This window comes from Pelophylax lessonae, assembly GCF_965119305.1.
Source record: "Pelophylax lessonae genome assembly, chromosome: 13".
In the NCBI taxonomy this organism is placed as follows: domain Eukaryota; kingdom Metazoa; phylum Chordata; class Amphibia; order Anura; family Ranidae; genus Pelophylax; species Pelophylax lessonae.
Window position 1 is genome coordinate 89,698,206 of NC_138780.1, and position 12,426 is coordinate 89,710,631.

The following is a 12,426-nucleotide window of genomic DNA, read 5'->3' on the forward strand; positions in this document are numbered from 1 at the left end:
CACCCTTGCCTCCTTCTCCGCACAGCTCTCGATTCCCCCCTCTCTTTCGCACCCTCCATGTCATATTCCGCTCCAGGAGCTCCATCATAGCTCCTCGCTGTCGCTGGGAGGATGTTTTCTCCTCCGCTCGCCCCTTCCACCGTCATTTTCTCTCTACCCACCCTTGCCTCCTTTTCCGCGTAGCTCTCGATTCCCCCCTCTCTTTCGCACCCTCCATGTCATATTCCGCTCCAGGAGTTCCATCATAGCTCCTCACTGTCGCTGGGAGGATGTTTTCTCCTCCGCTCGCCCCTTCCACCGTCATTTTCTCTCTACCCACCCTTGCCTCCTTTTCCGCGCAGCTCTCGATTCCCCCCTCTCTTTCGCACCCTCCATGTCATATTCCGCTCCAGGAGTTCCATCATAGCTCTTCACTGTCGCTGGGAGGATGTTTTCTCCTCCGCTCGCCCCTTCCACCGTCATTTTCTCTCTACCCACCCTTGCCTCCTTTTCCGCGCAGCTCTCGATTCCCCCCTCTCTTTCGCACCCTCCATGTCATATTCCGCTCCAGGAGCTCCATCATAGCTCCTCGCTGTCGCTGGGAGGATGTTTTCTCCTCCGCTCGCCCCTTCCACCGTCATTTTCTCTCTACCCACCCTTGCCTCCTTTTCCGCGCAGCTCTCGATTCCCCCCTCTCTTTCGCACCCTCAATGTCATATTCCGCTCCAGGAGTTCCATCATAGCTCCTCACTGTCGCTGGGAGGATGTTTTCTCCTCCGCTCGCCCCTTCCACCGTCATTTTCTCTCTACCCACCCTTGCCTCCTTTTCCGCGCAGCTCTCGATTCCCCCCTCTCTTTCGCACCCTCCATGTCATATTCCGCTCCAGGAGTTCCATCATAGCTCCTCACTGTCGCTGGGAGGAAGTTTTCTCCTCCGCTCGCCCCTTCCACCGTCATTTTCTCTCTACCCACCCTTGCCTCCTTTTCCGCGCAGCTCTCGATTCCCCCCTCTCTTTCGCACCCTCCATGTCATATTCCGCTCCAGGAGCTCCATCATAGCTCCTTGCTGTCGCTGGGAGGATGTTTTCTCCTCCGCTCGCCCCTTCCACCGTCATTTTCTCTCTACCCACCCTTGCCTCCTTTTCCGCGCAGCTCTCGATTCCCCCCTCTCTTTCGCACCCTCCATGTCATATTCCGCTCCAGGAGTTCCATCATAGCTCCTCACTGTCGCTGGGAGGATGTTTTCTCCTCCGCTCGCCCCTTCCACCATCATTTTCTCTCTACCCACCCTTGCCCCCTTTTCCGCGCAGCTCTCGATTCCCCCCTCTCTTTCGCACCCTCCATGTCATATTCCGCTCCAGGAGTTCCATCATAGCTCCTCACTGTCGCTGGGAGGATGTTTTCTCCTACGCTCGCCCCTTCCACCGTCATTTTCTCTCTACCCACCCTTGCCTCCTTCTCCGCGCAGCTCTCGATTCCCCCCTCTCTTTCGCACCCTCCATGTCATATTCTGCTCCAGGAGCTCCATCATAGCTCCTCGCTGTCGCTGGGAGGATGTTTTCTCCTCCGCTCGCCCCTTCCACCGTCATTTTCTCTCTACCCACCCTTGCCTCCTTCTCCGCGCAGCTCTCGATTCCCCCCTCTCTTTCGCACCCTCCATGTCATATTCCGCTCCAGGAGCTCCATCATAGCTCCTCGCTGTCGCTGGGAGGATGTTTTCTCCTCCGCTCGCCCCTTCCACCGTCATTTTCTCTCTACCCACCCTTGCCTCCTTTTCCGCGCAGCTCTCGATTCCCCCCTCTCTTTCGCACCCTCCATGTCATATTCCGCTCCAGGAGCTCCATCATAGCTCCTCGCTGTCGCTGGGAGGATGTTTTCTCCTCCGCTCGCCCCTTCCACCGTCATTTTCTTTCTACCCACCCTTGCCTCCTTTTCCACGCAGCTCTCGATTCCCCCCTCTCTTTCGCACCCTCCATGTCATATTCCGCTCCAGGAGCTCCATCATAGCTCCTCGCTGTTGCTGGGAGGATGTTTTCTCCTCCGCTCGCCCCTTCCACCGTCATTTTCTCTCTACCCACCCTTGCCTCCTTCTCCGCACAGCTCTCGATTCCCCCCTCTCTTTCGCACCCTCCATGTCATATTCCGCTCCAGGAGCTCCATCATAGCTCCTCGCTGTCGCTGGGAGGATGTTTTCTCCTCTGCTCGCCCCTTCCACCGTCATTTTCTCTCTACCCACCCTTTCCTCCTTTTCCGCGCAGCTCTCGATTCCCCCCTCTCTTTCGCACCCTCCATGTCATATTCCGCTCCAGGAGCTCCATCATAGCTCCTCGCTGTAGCTGGGAGGATGTTTTCTCCTCCGCTCGCCCCTTCCACCGTCATTTTCTTTCTACCCACCCTTGCCTCCTTTTCCACGCAGCTCTCGATTGCCCCCTCTCTTTCGCACCCTCCATGTCATATTCCGCTCCAGGAGTTCCATCATAGCTCCTCACTGTCGCTGGGAGGATGTTTTCTCCTCCGCTCGCCCCTTCCACCGTCATTTTCTCTCTACCCACCCTCGCCTCCTTTTCCGCGCAGCTCTCGATTCCCCCCTCTCTTTCGCACCCTCCATGTCATATTCCGCTCCAGGAGCTCCATCATAGCTCCTCGCTGTCGCTGGGAGGATGTTTTCTCCTCTGCTCGCCCCTTCCACCGTCATTTTCTCTCTACCCACCCTTTCCTCCTTTTCCGCGCAGCTCTCGATTCCCCCCTCTCTTTCGCACCCTCCATGTCATATTCCGCTCCAGGAGCTCCATCATAGCTCCTCGCTGTCGCTGGGAGGATGTTTTCTCCTCCGCTCGCCCCTTCCACCGTCATTTTCTCTCTACCCACCCTTTCCTCCTTTTCCGCGCAGCTCTCGATTCCCCCCTCTCTTTCGCACCCTCCATGTCATATTCCGCTCCAGGAGCTCCATCATAGCTCCTCGCTGTCGCTGGGAGGATGTTTTCTCCTCCGCTCGCCCCTTCCACCGTCATTTTCTCTCTACCCACCCTTGCCTCCTTTTCCGCGCAGCTCTCGATTCCCCCCTCTCTTGCGCACCCTCCATGTCATATTCCGCTCCAGGAGCTCCATCATAGCTCCTCGCTGTCGCTGGGAGGATGTTTTCTCCTCCGCTCGCCCCTTCCACCGTCATTTTCTCTCTACCCACCCTTTCCTCCTTTTCCGCGCAGCTCTCGATTCCCCCCTCTCTTTCGCACCCTCCATGTCATATTCCGCTCCAGGAGCTCCATCATAGCTCCTCGCTGTCGCTGGGAGGATGTTTTCTCCTCCGCTCGCCCCTTCCACCGTCATTTTCTCTCTACCCACCCTTGCCTCCTTTTCCGCGCAGCTCTCGATTCCCCCCTCTCTTGCGCACCCTCCATGTCATATTCCGCTCCAGGAGCTCCATCATAGCTCCTCGCTGTCGCTGGGAGGATGTTTTCTCCTCCGCTCGCCCCTTCCACCGTCATTTTCTTTCTACCCACCCTTGCCTCCTTTTCCACGCAGCTCTCGATTGCCCCCTCTCTTTCGCACCCTCCATGTCATATTCCGCTCCAGGAGTTCCATCATAGCTCCTCACTGTCGCTGGGAGGATGTTTTCTCCTCCGCTCGCCCCTTCCACCGTCATTTTCTCTCTACCCACCCTCGCCTCCTTTTCCGCGCAGCTCTCGATTCCCCCCTCTCTTTCGCACCCTCCATGTCATATTCCGCTCCAGGAGCTCCATCATAGCTCCTCGCTGTCGCTGGGAGGATGTTTTCTCCTCTGCTCGCCCCTTCCACCGTCATTTTCTCTCTACCCACCCTTTCCTCCTTTTCCGCGCAGCTCTCGATTCCCCCCTCTCTTTCGCACCCTCCATGTCATATTCCGCTCCAGGAGCTCCATCATAGCTCCTCGCTGTCGCTGGGAGGATGTTTTCTCCTCCGCTCGCCCCTTCCACCGTCATTTTCTCTCTACCCACCCTTTCCTCCTTTTCCGCGCAGCTCTCGATTCCCCCCTCTCTTTCGCACCCTCCATGTCATATTCCGCTCCAGGAGCTCCATCATAGCTCCTCGCTGTCGCTGGGAGGATGTTTTCTCCTCCGCTCGCCCCTTCCACCGTCATTTTCTCTCTACCCACCCTTGCCTCCTTTTCCGCGCCGCTCTCGATTCCCCCCTCTCTTGCGCACCCTCCATGTCATATTCCGCTCCAGGAGCTCCATCATAGCTCCTCGCTGTCGCTGGGAGGATGTTTTCTCCTCCGCTCGCCCCTTCCACCGTCATTTTCTCTCTACCCACCCTTTCCTCCTTTTCCGCGCAGCTCTCGATTCCCCCCTCTCTTTCGCACCCTCCATGTCATATTCCGCTCCAGGAGCTCCATCATAGCTCCTCGCTGTCGCTGGGAGGATGTTTTCTCCTCCGCTCGCCCCTTCCACCGTCATTTTCTCTCTACCCACCCTTGCCTCCTTTTCCGCGCAGCTCTCGATTCCCCCCTCTCTTTCGCACCCTCCATGTCATATTCCGCTCCAGGAGCTCCATCATAGCTCCTCGCTGTCGCTGGGAGGATGTTTTCTCCTCCGCTCGCCCCTTCCACCGTCATTTTCTCTCTACCCACCCTTGCCTCCTTCTCCGCACAGCTCTCAATTCCCCCCTCTCTTTCGCACCCTCCATGTCATATTCCGCTCCAGGAGCTCCATCATAGCTCCTCGCTGTCGCTGGGAGGATGTTTTCTCCTCCGCTCGCCCCTTCCACCGTCATTTTATCTCTACCCACCCTTGCCTCCTTCTCCGCGCAGCTCTCGATTCCCCCCTCTCTTTCGAACCCTCCATGTCATATTCCGCTCCAGGAGCTCCATCATAGCTCCTCGCTGTCGCTGGGAGGATGTTTTCTCCTCTGCTCGCCCCTTCCACCGTCATTTTCTCTCTACCCACCCTTTCCTCCTTTTCCGCGCAGCTCTCGATTCCCCCCTCTCTTTCGCACCCTCCATGTCATATTCCGCTCCAGGAGCTCCATCATAGCTCCTCGCTGTCGCTGGGAGGATGTTTTCTCCTCCGCTCGCCCCTTCCACCGTCATTTTCTTTCTACCCACCCTTGCCTCCTTTTCCACGCAGCTCTCGATTCCCCCCTCTCTTTCGCACCCTCCATGTCATGTTCCGCTCCAGGAGCTCCATCATAGCTCCTCGCTGTCGCTGGGAGGATGTTTTCTCCTCTGCTCGCCCCTTCCACCGTCATTTTCTCTCTACCCACCCTTTCCTCCTTTTCCGCGCAGCTCTCGATTCCCCCCTCTCTTTCGCACCCTCCATGTCATATTCCGCTCCAGGAGTTCCATCATAGCTCCTCACTGTCGCTGGGAGGAAGTTTTCTCCTCCGCTCGCCCCTTCCACCGTCATTTTCTCTCTACCCACCCTTGCCTCCTTTTCCGCGCAGCTCTCGATTCCCCCCTCTCTTTCGCACCCTCCATGTCATATTCCGCTCCAGGAGCTCCATCATAGCTCCTTGCTGTCGCTGGGAGGACGTTTTCTCCTCCGCTCGCCCCTTCCACCGTCATTTTCTCTCTACCCACCCTTGCCTCCTTTTCCGCGCAGCTCTCTATTCCCCCCTCTCTTTCGCACCCTCCATGTCATATTCCGCTCCAGGAGTTCCATCATAGCTCCTCACTGTCGCTGGGAGGATGTTTTCTCCTCCGCTCGCCCCTTCCACCGTCATTTTCTCTCTACCCACCCTTGCCTCCTTTTCCGCGCAGCTCTCGATTCCCCCCTCTCTTTCGCACCCTCCATGTCATATTCCGCTCCAGGAGTTCCATCATAGCTCCTCACTGTCGCTGGGAGGAAGTTTTCTCCTCCGCTTGCCCCTTCCACCGTCATTTTCTCTCTACCCACCCTTGCCTCCTTTTCCGCGCAGCTCTCGATTCCCCCCTCTCTTTCGCACCCTCCATGTCATATTCCGCTCCAGGAGCTCCATCATAGCTCCTTGCTGTCGCTGGGAGGATGTTTTCTCCTCCGCTCGCCCCTTCCACCGTCATTTTCTCTCTACCCACCCTTGCCTCCTTTTCCGCGCAGCTCTCGATTCCCCCCTCTCTTTCGCACCCTCCATGTCATATTCCGCTCCAGGAGTTCCATCATAGCTCCTCACTGTCGCTGGGAGGATGTTTTCTCCTCCGCTCGCCCCTTCCACCGTCATTTTCTCTCTACCCACCCTTGCCTCCTTTTCCGCGCAGCTCTCGATTCCCCCCTCTCTTTCGCACCCTCCATGTCATATTCCGCTCCAGGAGCTCCATCATAGCTCCTCGCTGTCGCTGGGAGGATGTTTTCTCCTCCGCTCGCCCCTTCCACCGTCATTTTCTCTCTACCCACCCTTGCCTCCTTTTCCGCGCAGCTCTCGATTCCCCCCTCTCTTTCGCACCCTCAATGTCATATTCCGCTCCAGGAGATCCATCATAGCTCCTCGCTGTCGCTGGGAGGATGTTTTCTCCTCCGCTCGCCCCTTCCACCGTCATTTTCTCTCTACCCACCCTTGCCTCCTTCTCCGCACAGCTCTCGATTCCCCCCTCTCTTTCGCACCCTCCATGTCATATTCCGCTCCAGGAGCTCCATCATAGTTCCTCGCTGTCGCTGGGAGGATGTTTTCTCCTCTGCTCGCCCCTTCCACCGTCATTTTCTCTCTACCCACCCTTTCCTCCTTTTCCGCGCAGCTCTCGATTCCCCCCTCTCTTTCGCACCCTCCATGTCATATTCCGCTCCAGGAGCTCCATCATAGCTCCTCGCTGTCGCTGGGAGGATGTTTTCTCCTCCGCTCGCCCCTTCCACCGTCATTTTCTTTCTACCCACCCTTGCCTCCTTTTCCACGCAGCTCTCGATTCCCCCCTCTCTTTCGCACCCTCCATGTCATATTCCGCTCCAGGAGCTCCATCATAGCTCCTCGCTGTTGCTGGGAGGATGTTTTCTCCTCCGCTCGCCCCTTCCACCGTCATTTTCTCTCTACCCACCCTTGCCTCCTTCTCCGCACAGCTCTCGATTCCCCCCTCTCTTGCGCACCCTCCATGTCATATTCCGCTCCAGGAGCTCCATCATAGCTCCTCGCTGTTGCTGGGAGGATGTTTTCTCCTCCGCTCGCCCCTTCCACCGTCATTTTCTCTCTACCCACCCTTGCCTCCTTTTCCGCGCAGCTCTCGATTCCACCCTCTCTTTCGCACCCTCCATGTCATATTCCGCTCCAGGAGTTCCATCATAGCTCCTCACTGTCGCTGGGAGGATGTTTTCTCCTCCGCTCGCCCCTTCCACCGTCATTTTCTCTCTACCCACCCTTGCCTCCTTCTCCGCGCAGCTCTCGATTCCCCCCTCTCTTTCGCACCCTCCATGTCATATTCCGCTCCAGGAGCTCCATCATAGCTCTTCGCTGTCGCTGGGAGGATGTTTTCTCCTCCGCTCGCCCCTTCCACCGTCATTTTCTCTCTACCCACCCTTTCCTCCTTTTCCGCGCAGCTCTCGATTCCCCCCTCTCTTTCGCACCCTCCATGTCATATTCCGCTCCAGGAGCTCCATCATAGCTCCTCGCTGTTGCTGGGAGGATGTTTTCTCCTCCGCTCGCCCCTTCCACCGTCATTTTCTCTCTACCCACCCTTGCCTCCTTTTCCGCGCAGCTCTCGATTCCCCCCTCTCTTTCGCACCCTCCATGTCATATTCCGCTCCAGGAGCTCCATCATAGCTCCTCGCTGTCGCTGGGAGGATGTTTTCTCCTCCGCTCGCCCCTTCCACCGTCATTTTCTCTCTACCCACCCTTGCCTCCTTCTCCGCGCAGCTCTCAATTCCCCCCTCTCTTTCGCACCCTCCATGTCATATTCCGCTCCAGGAGCTCCATCATAGCTCCTCGCTGTCGCTGGGAGGATGTTTTCTCCTCCGCTCGCCCCTTCCACCATCATTTTATCTCTACCCACCCTTGCCTCCTTCTCCGCGCAGCTCTCGATTCCCCCCTCTCTTTCGAACCCTCCATGTCATATTCCGCTCCAGGAGCTCCATCATAGCTCCTCGCTGTCGCTGGGAGGATGTTTTCTCCTCTGCTCGCCCCTTCCACCGTCATTTTCTCTCTACCCACCCTTTCCTCCTTTTCCGCGCAGCTCTCGATTCCCCCCTCTCTTTCGCACCCTCCATGTCATATTCCGCTCCAGGAGCTCCATCATAGCTCCTCGCTGTCGCTGGGAGGATGTTTTCTCCTCCGCTCGCCCCTTCCACCGTCATTTTCTTTCTACCCACCCTTGCCTCCTTTTCCACGCAGCTCTCGATTCCCCCCTCTCTTTCGCACCCTCCATGTCATGTTCCGCTCCAGGAGCTCCATCATAGCTCCTCGCTGTCGCTGGGAGGATGTTTTCTCCTCTGCTCGCCCCTTCCACCGTCATTTTCTCTCTACCCACCCTTTCCTCCTTTTCCGCGCAGCTCTCGATTCCCCCCTCTCTTTCGCACCCTCCATGTCATATTCCGCTCCAGGAGTTCCATCATAGCTCCTCACTGTCGCTGGGAGGAAGTTTTCTCCTCCGCTCGCCCCTTCCACCGTCATTTTCTCTCTACCCACCCTTGCCTCCTTATCCGCGCAGCTCTCGATTCCCCCCTCTCTTTCGCACCCTCCATGTCATATTCCGCTCCAGGAGCTCCATCATAGCTCCTTGCTGTCGCTGGGAGGACGTTTTCTCCTCCGCTCGCCCCTTCCACCGTCATTTTCTCTCTACCCACCCTTGCCTCCTTTTCCGCGCAGCTCTCTATTCCCCCCTCTCTTTCGCACCCTCCATGTCATATTCCGCTCCAGGAGTTCCATCATAGCTCCTCACTGTCGCTGGGAGGATGTTTTCTCCTCCGCTCGCCCCTTCCACCGTCATTTTCTCTCTACCCACCCTTGCCTCCTTTTCCGCGCAGCTCTCGATTCCCCCCTCTCTTTCGCACCCTCCATGTCATATTCCGCTCCAGGAGTTCCATGATAGCTCCTCACTGTCGCTGGGAGGAAGTTTTCTCCTCCGCTTGCCCCTTCCACCGTCATTTTCTCTCTACCCACCCTTGCCTCCTTTTCCGCGCAGCTCTCGATTCCCCCCTCTCTTTCGCACCCTCCATGTCATATTCCGCTCCAGGAGCTCCATCATAGCTCCTTGCTGTCGCTGGGAGGATGTTTTCTCCTCCGCTCGCCCCTTCCACCGTCATTTTCTCTCTACCCACCCTTGCCTCTTTTTCCGCGCAGCTCTCGATTCCCCCCTCTCTTTCGCACCCTCCATGTCATATTCCGCTCCAGGAGTTCCATCATAGCTCCTCACTGTCGCTGGGAGGATGTTTTCTCCTCCGCTCGCCCCTTCCACCGTCATTTTCTCTCTACCCACCCTTGCCTCCTTTTCCGCGCAGCTCTCGATTCCCCCCTCTCTTTCGCACCCTCCATGTCATATTCCGCTCCAGGAGCTCCATCATAGCTCCTCGCTGTCGCTGGGAGGATGTTTTCTCCTCCGCTCGCCCCTTCCACCGTCATTTTCTCTCTACCCACCCTTGCCTCCTTTTCCGCGCAGCTCTCGATTCCCCCCTCTCTTTCGCACCCTCAATGTCATATTCCGCTCCAGGAGATCCATCATAGCTCCTCGCTGTCGCTGGGAGGATGTTTTCTCCTCCGCTCGCCCCTTCCACCGTCATTTTCTCTCTACCCACCCTTGCCTCCTTCTCCGCACAGCTCTCGATTCCCCCCTCTCTTTCGCACCCTCCATGTCATATTCCGCTCCAGGAGCTCCATCATAGTTCCTCGCTGTCGCTGGGAGGATGTTTTCTCCTCTGCTCGCCCCTTCCACCGTCATTTTCTCTCTACCCACCCTTTCCTCCTTTTCCGCGCAGCTCTCGATTCCCCCCTCTCTTTCGCACCCTCCATGTCATATTCCGCTCCAGGAGCTCCATCATAGCTCCTCGCTGTCGCTGGGAGGATGTTTTCTCCTCCGCTCGCCCCTTCCACCGTCATTTTCTTTCTACCCACCCTTGCCTCCTTTTCCACGCAGCTCTCGATTCCCCCCTCTCTTTCGCACCCTCCATGTCATATTCCGCTCCAGGAGCTCCATCATAGCTCCTCGCTGTTGCTGGGAGGATGTTTTCTCCTCCGCTCGCCCCTTCCACCGTCATTTTCTCTCTACCCACCCTTGCCTCCTTCTCCGCACAGCTCTCGATTCCCCCCTCTCTTTCGCACCCTCCATGTCATATTCCGCTCCAGGAGCTCCATCATAGCTCCTCGCTGTCGCTGGGAGGATGTTTTCTCCTCTGCTCGCCCCTTCCACCGTCATTTTCTCTCTACCCACCCTTTCCTCCTTTTCCGCGCAGCTCTCGATTCCCCCCTCTCTTGCGCACCCTCCATGTCATATTCCGCTCCAGGAGCTCCATCATAGCTCCTCGCTGTCGCTGGGAGGATGTTTTCTCCTCCGCTCGCCCCTTCCACCGTCATTTTCTCTCTACCCACCCTTGCCTCCTTTTCCGCGCAGCTCTCGATTCCACCCTCTCTTTCGCACCCTCCATGTCATATTCCGCTCCAGGAGTTCCATCATAGCTCCTCACTGTCGCTGGGAGGATGTTTTCTCCTCCGCTCGCCCCTTCCACCGTCATTTTCTCTCTACCCACCCTTGCCTCCTTCTCCGCGCAGCTCTCGATTCCCCCCTCTCTTTCGCACCCTCCATGTCATATTCCGCTCCAGGAGCTCCATCATAGCTCTTCGCTGTCGCTGGGAGGATGTTTTCTCCTCCGCTCGCCCCTTCCACCGTCATTTTCTCTCTACCCACCCTTGCCTCCTTTTCCGCGCAGCTCTCGATTCCCCCCTCTCTTTCGCACCCTCCATGTCATATTCCGCTCCAGGAGCTCCATCATAGCTCCTCGCTGTCGCTGGGAGGATGTTTTCTCCTCCGCTCGCCCCTTCCACCGTCATTTTCTCTCTACCCACCCTTGCCTCCTTCTCCGCGCAGCTCTCAATTCCCCCCTCTCTTTCGCACCCTCCATGTCATATTCCGCTCCAGGAGCTCCATCATAGCTCCTTGCTGTCGCTGGGAGGATGTTTTCTCCTCTGCTCGCCCCTTCCACCGTCATTTTCTCTCTACCCACCCTTTCCTCCTTTTCCGCGCAGCTCTCGATTCCCCCCTCTCTTTCGCACCCTCCATGTCATATTCCGCTCCAGGAGTTCCATCATAGCTCCTCACTGTCGCTGGGAGGAAGTTTTCTCCTCCGCTCGCCCCTTCCACCGTCATTTTCTCTCTACCCACCCTTGCCTCCTTTTCCGCGCAGCTCTCGATTCCCCCCTCTCTTTCGCACCCTCCATGTCATATTCCGCTCCAGGAGCTCCATCATAGCTCCTCGCTGTCGCTGGGAGGATGTTTTCTCCTCCGCTCGCCCCTTCCACCGTCATTTTCTCTCTACCCACCCTTGCCTCCTTTTCCGCGCAGCTCTCGATTCCCCCCTCTCTTTCGCACCCTCCATGTCATATTCCGCTCCAGGAGTTCCATCATAGCTCCTCACTGTCGCTGGGAGGAAGTTTTCTCCTCCGCTCGCCCCTTCCACCGTCATTTTCTCTCTACCCACCCTTGCCTCCTTTTCCGCGCAGCTCTCGATTCCCCCCTCTCTTTCGCACCCTCCATGTCATATTCCGCTCCAGGAGTTCCATCATAGCTCCTCACTGTCGCTGGGAGGATGTTTTCTCCTCCGCTCGCCCCTTCCACCGTCATTTTCTCTCTACCCACCCTTGCCTCCTTCTCCGCGCAGCTCTCGATTCCCCCCTCTCTTTCGAACCCTCCATGTCATATTCCGCTCCAGGAGCTCCATCATAGCTCCTCGCTGTCGCTGGGAGGATGTTTCCTCCTCTGCTCGCCCCTTCCACCGTCATTTTCTCTCTACCCACCCTTTCCTCCTTTTCCGCGCAGCTCTCGATTCCCCCCTCTCTTTCGCACCCTCCATGTCATATTCCGCTCCAGGAGCTCCATCATAGCTCCTCGCTGTCGCTGGGAGGATGTTTTCTCCTCCGCTCGCCCCTTCCACCGTCATTTTCTTTCTACCCACCCTTGCCTCCTTTTCCACGCAGCTCTCGATTCCCCCCTCTCTTTCGCACCCTCCATGTCATATTCCGCTCCAGGAGCTCCATCATAGCTCCTCGCTGTCGCTGGGAGGATGTTTTTTCCTCTGCTCGCCCCTTCCACCGTCATTTTCTCTCTACCCACCCTTTCCTCCTTTTCCGCGCAGCTCTCGATTCCCCCCTCTCTTTCGCACCCTCCATGTCATATTCCGCTCCAGGAGTTCCATCATAGCTCCTCACTGTCGCTGGGAGGAAGTTTTCTCCTCCGCTCGCCCCTTCCACCGTCATTTTCTCTCTACCCACCCTTGCCTCCTTTTCCGCGCAGCTCTCGATTCCCCCCTCTCTTTCGCACCCTCCATGTCATATTCCGCTCCAGGAGCTCCATCATAGCTCCTCGCTGTC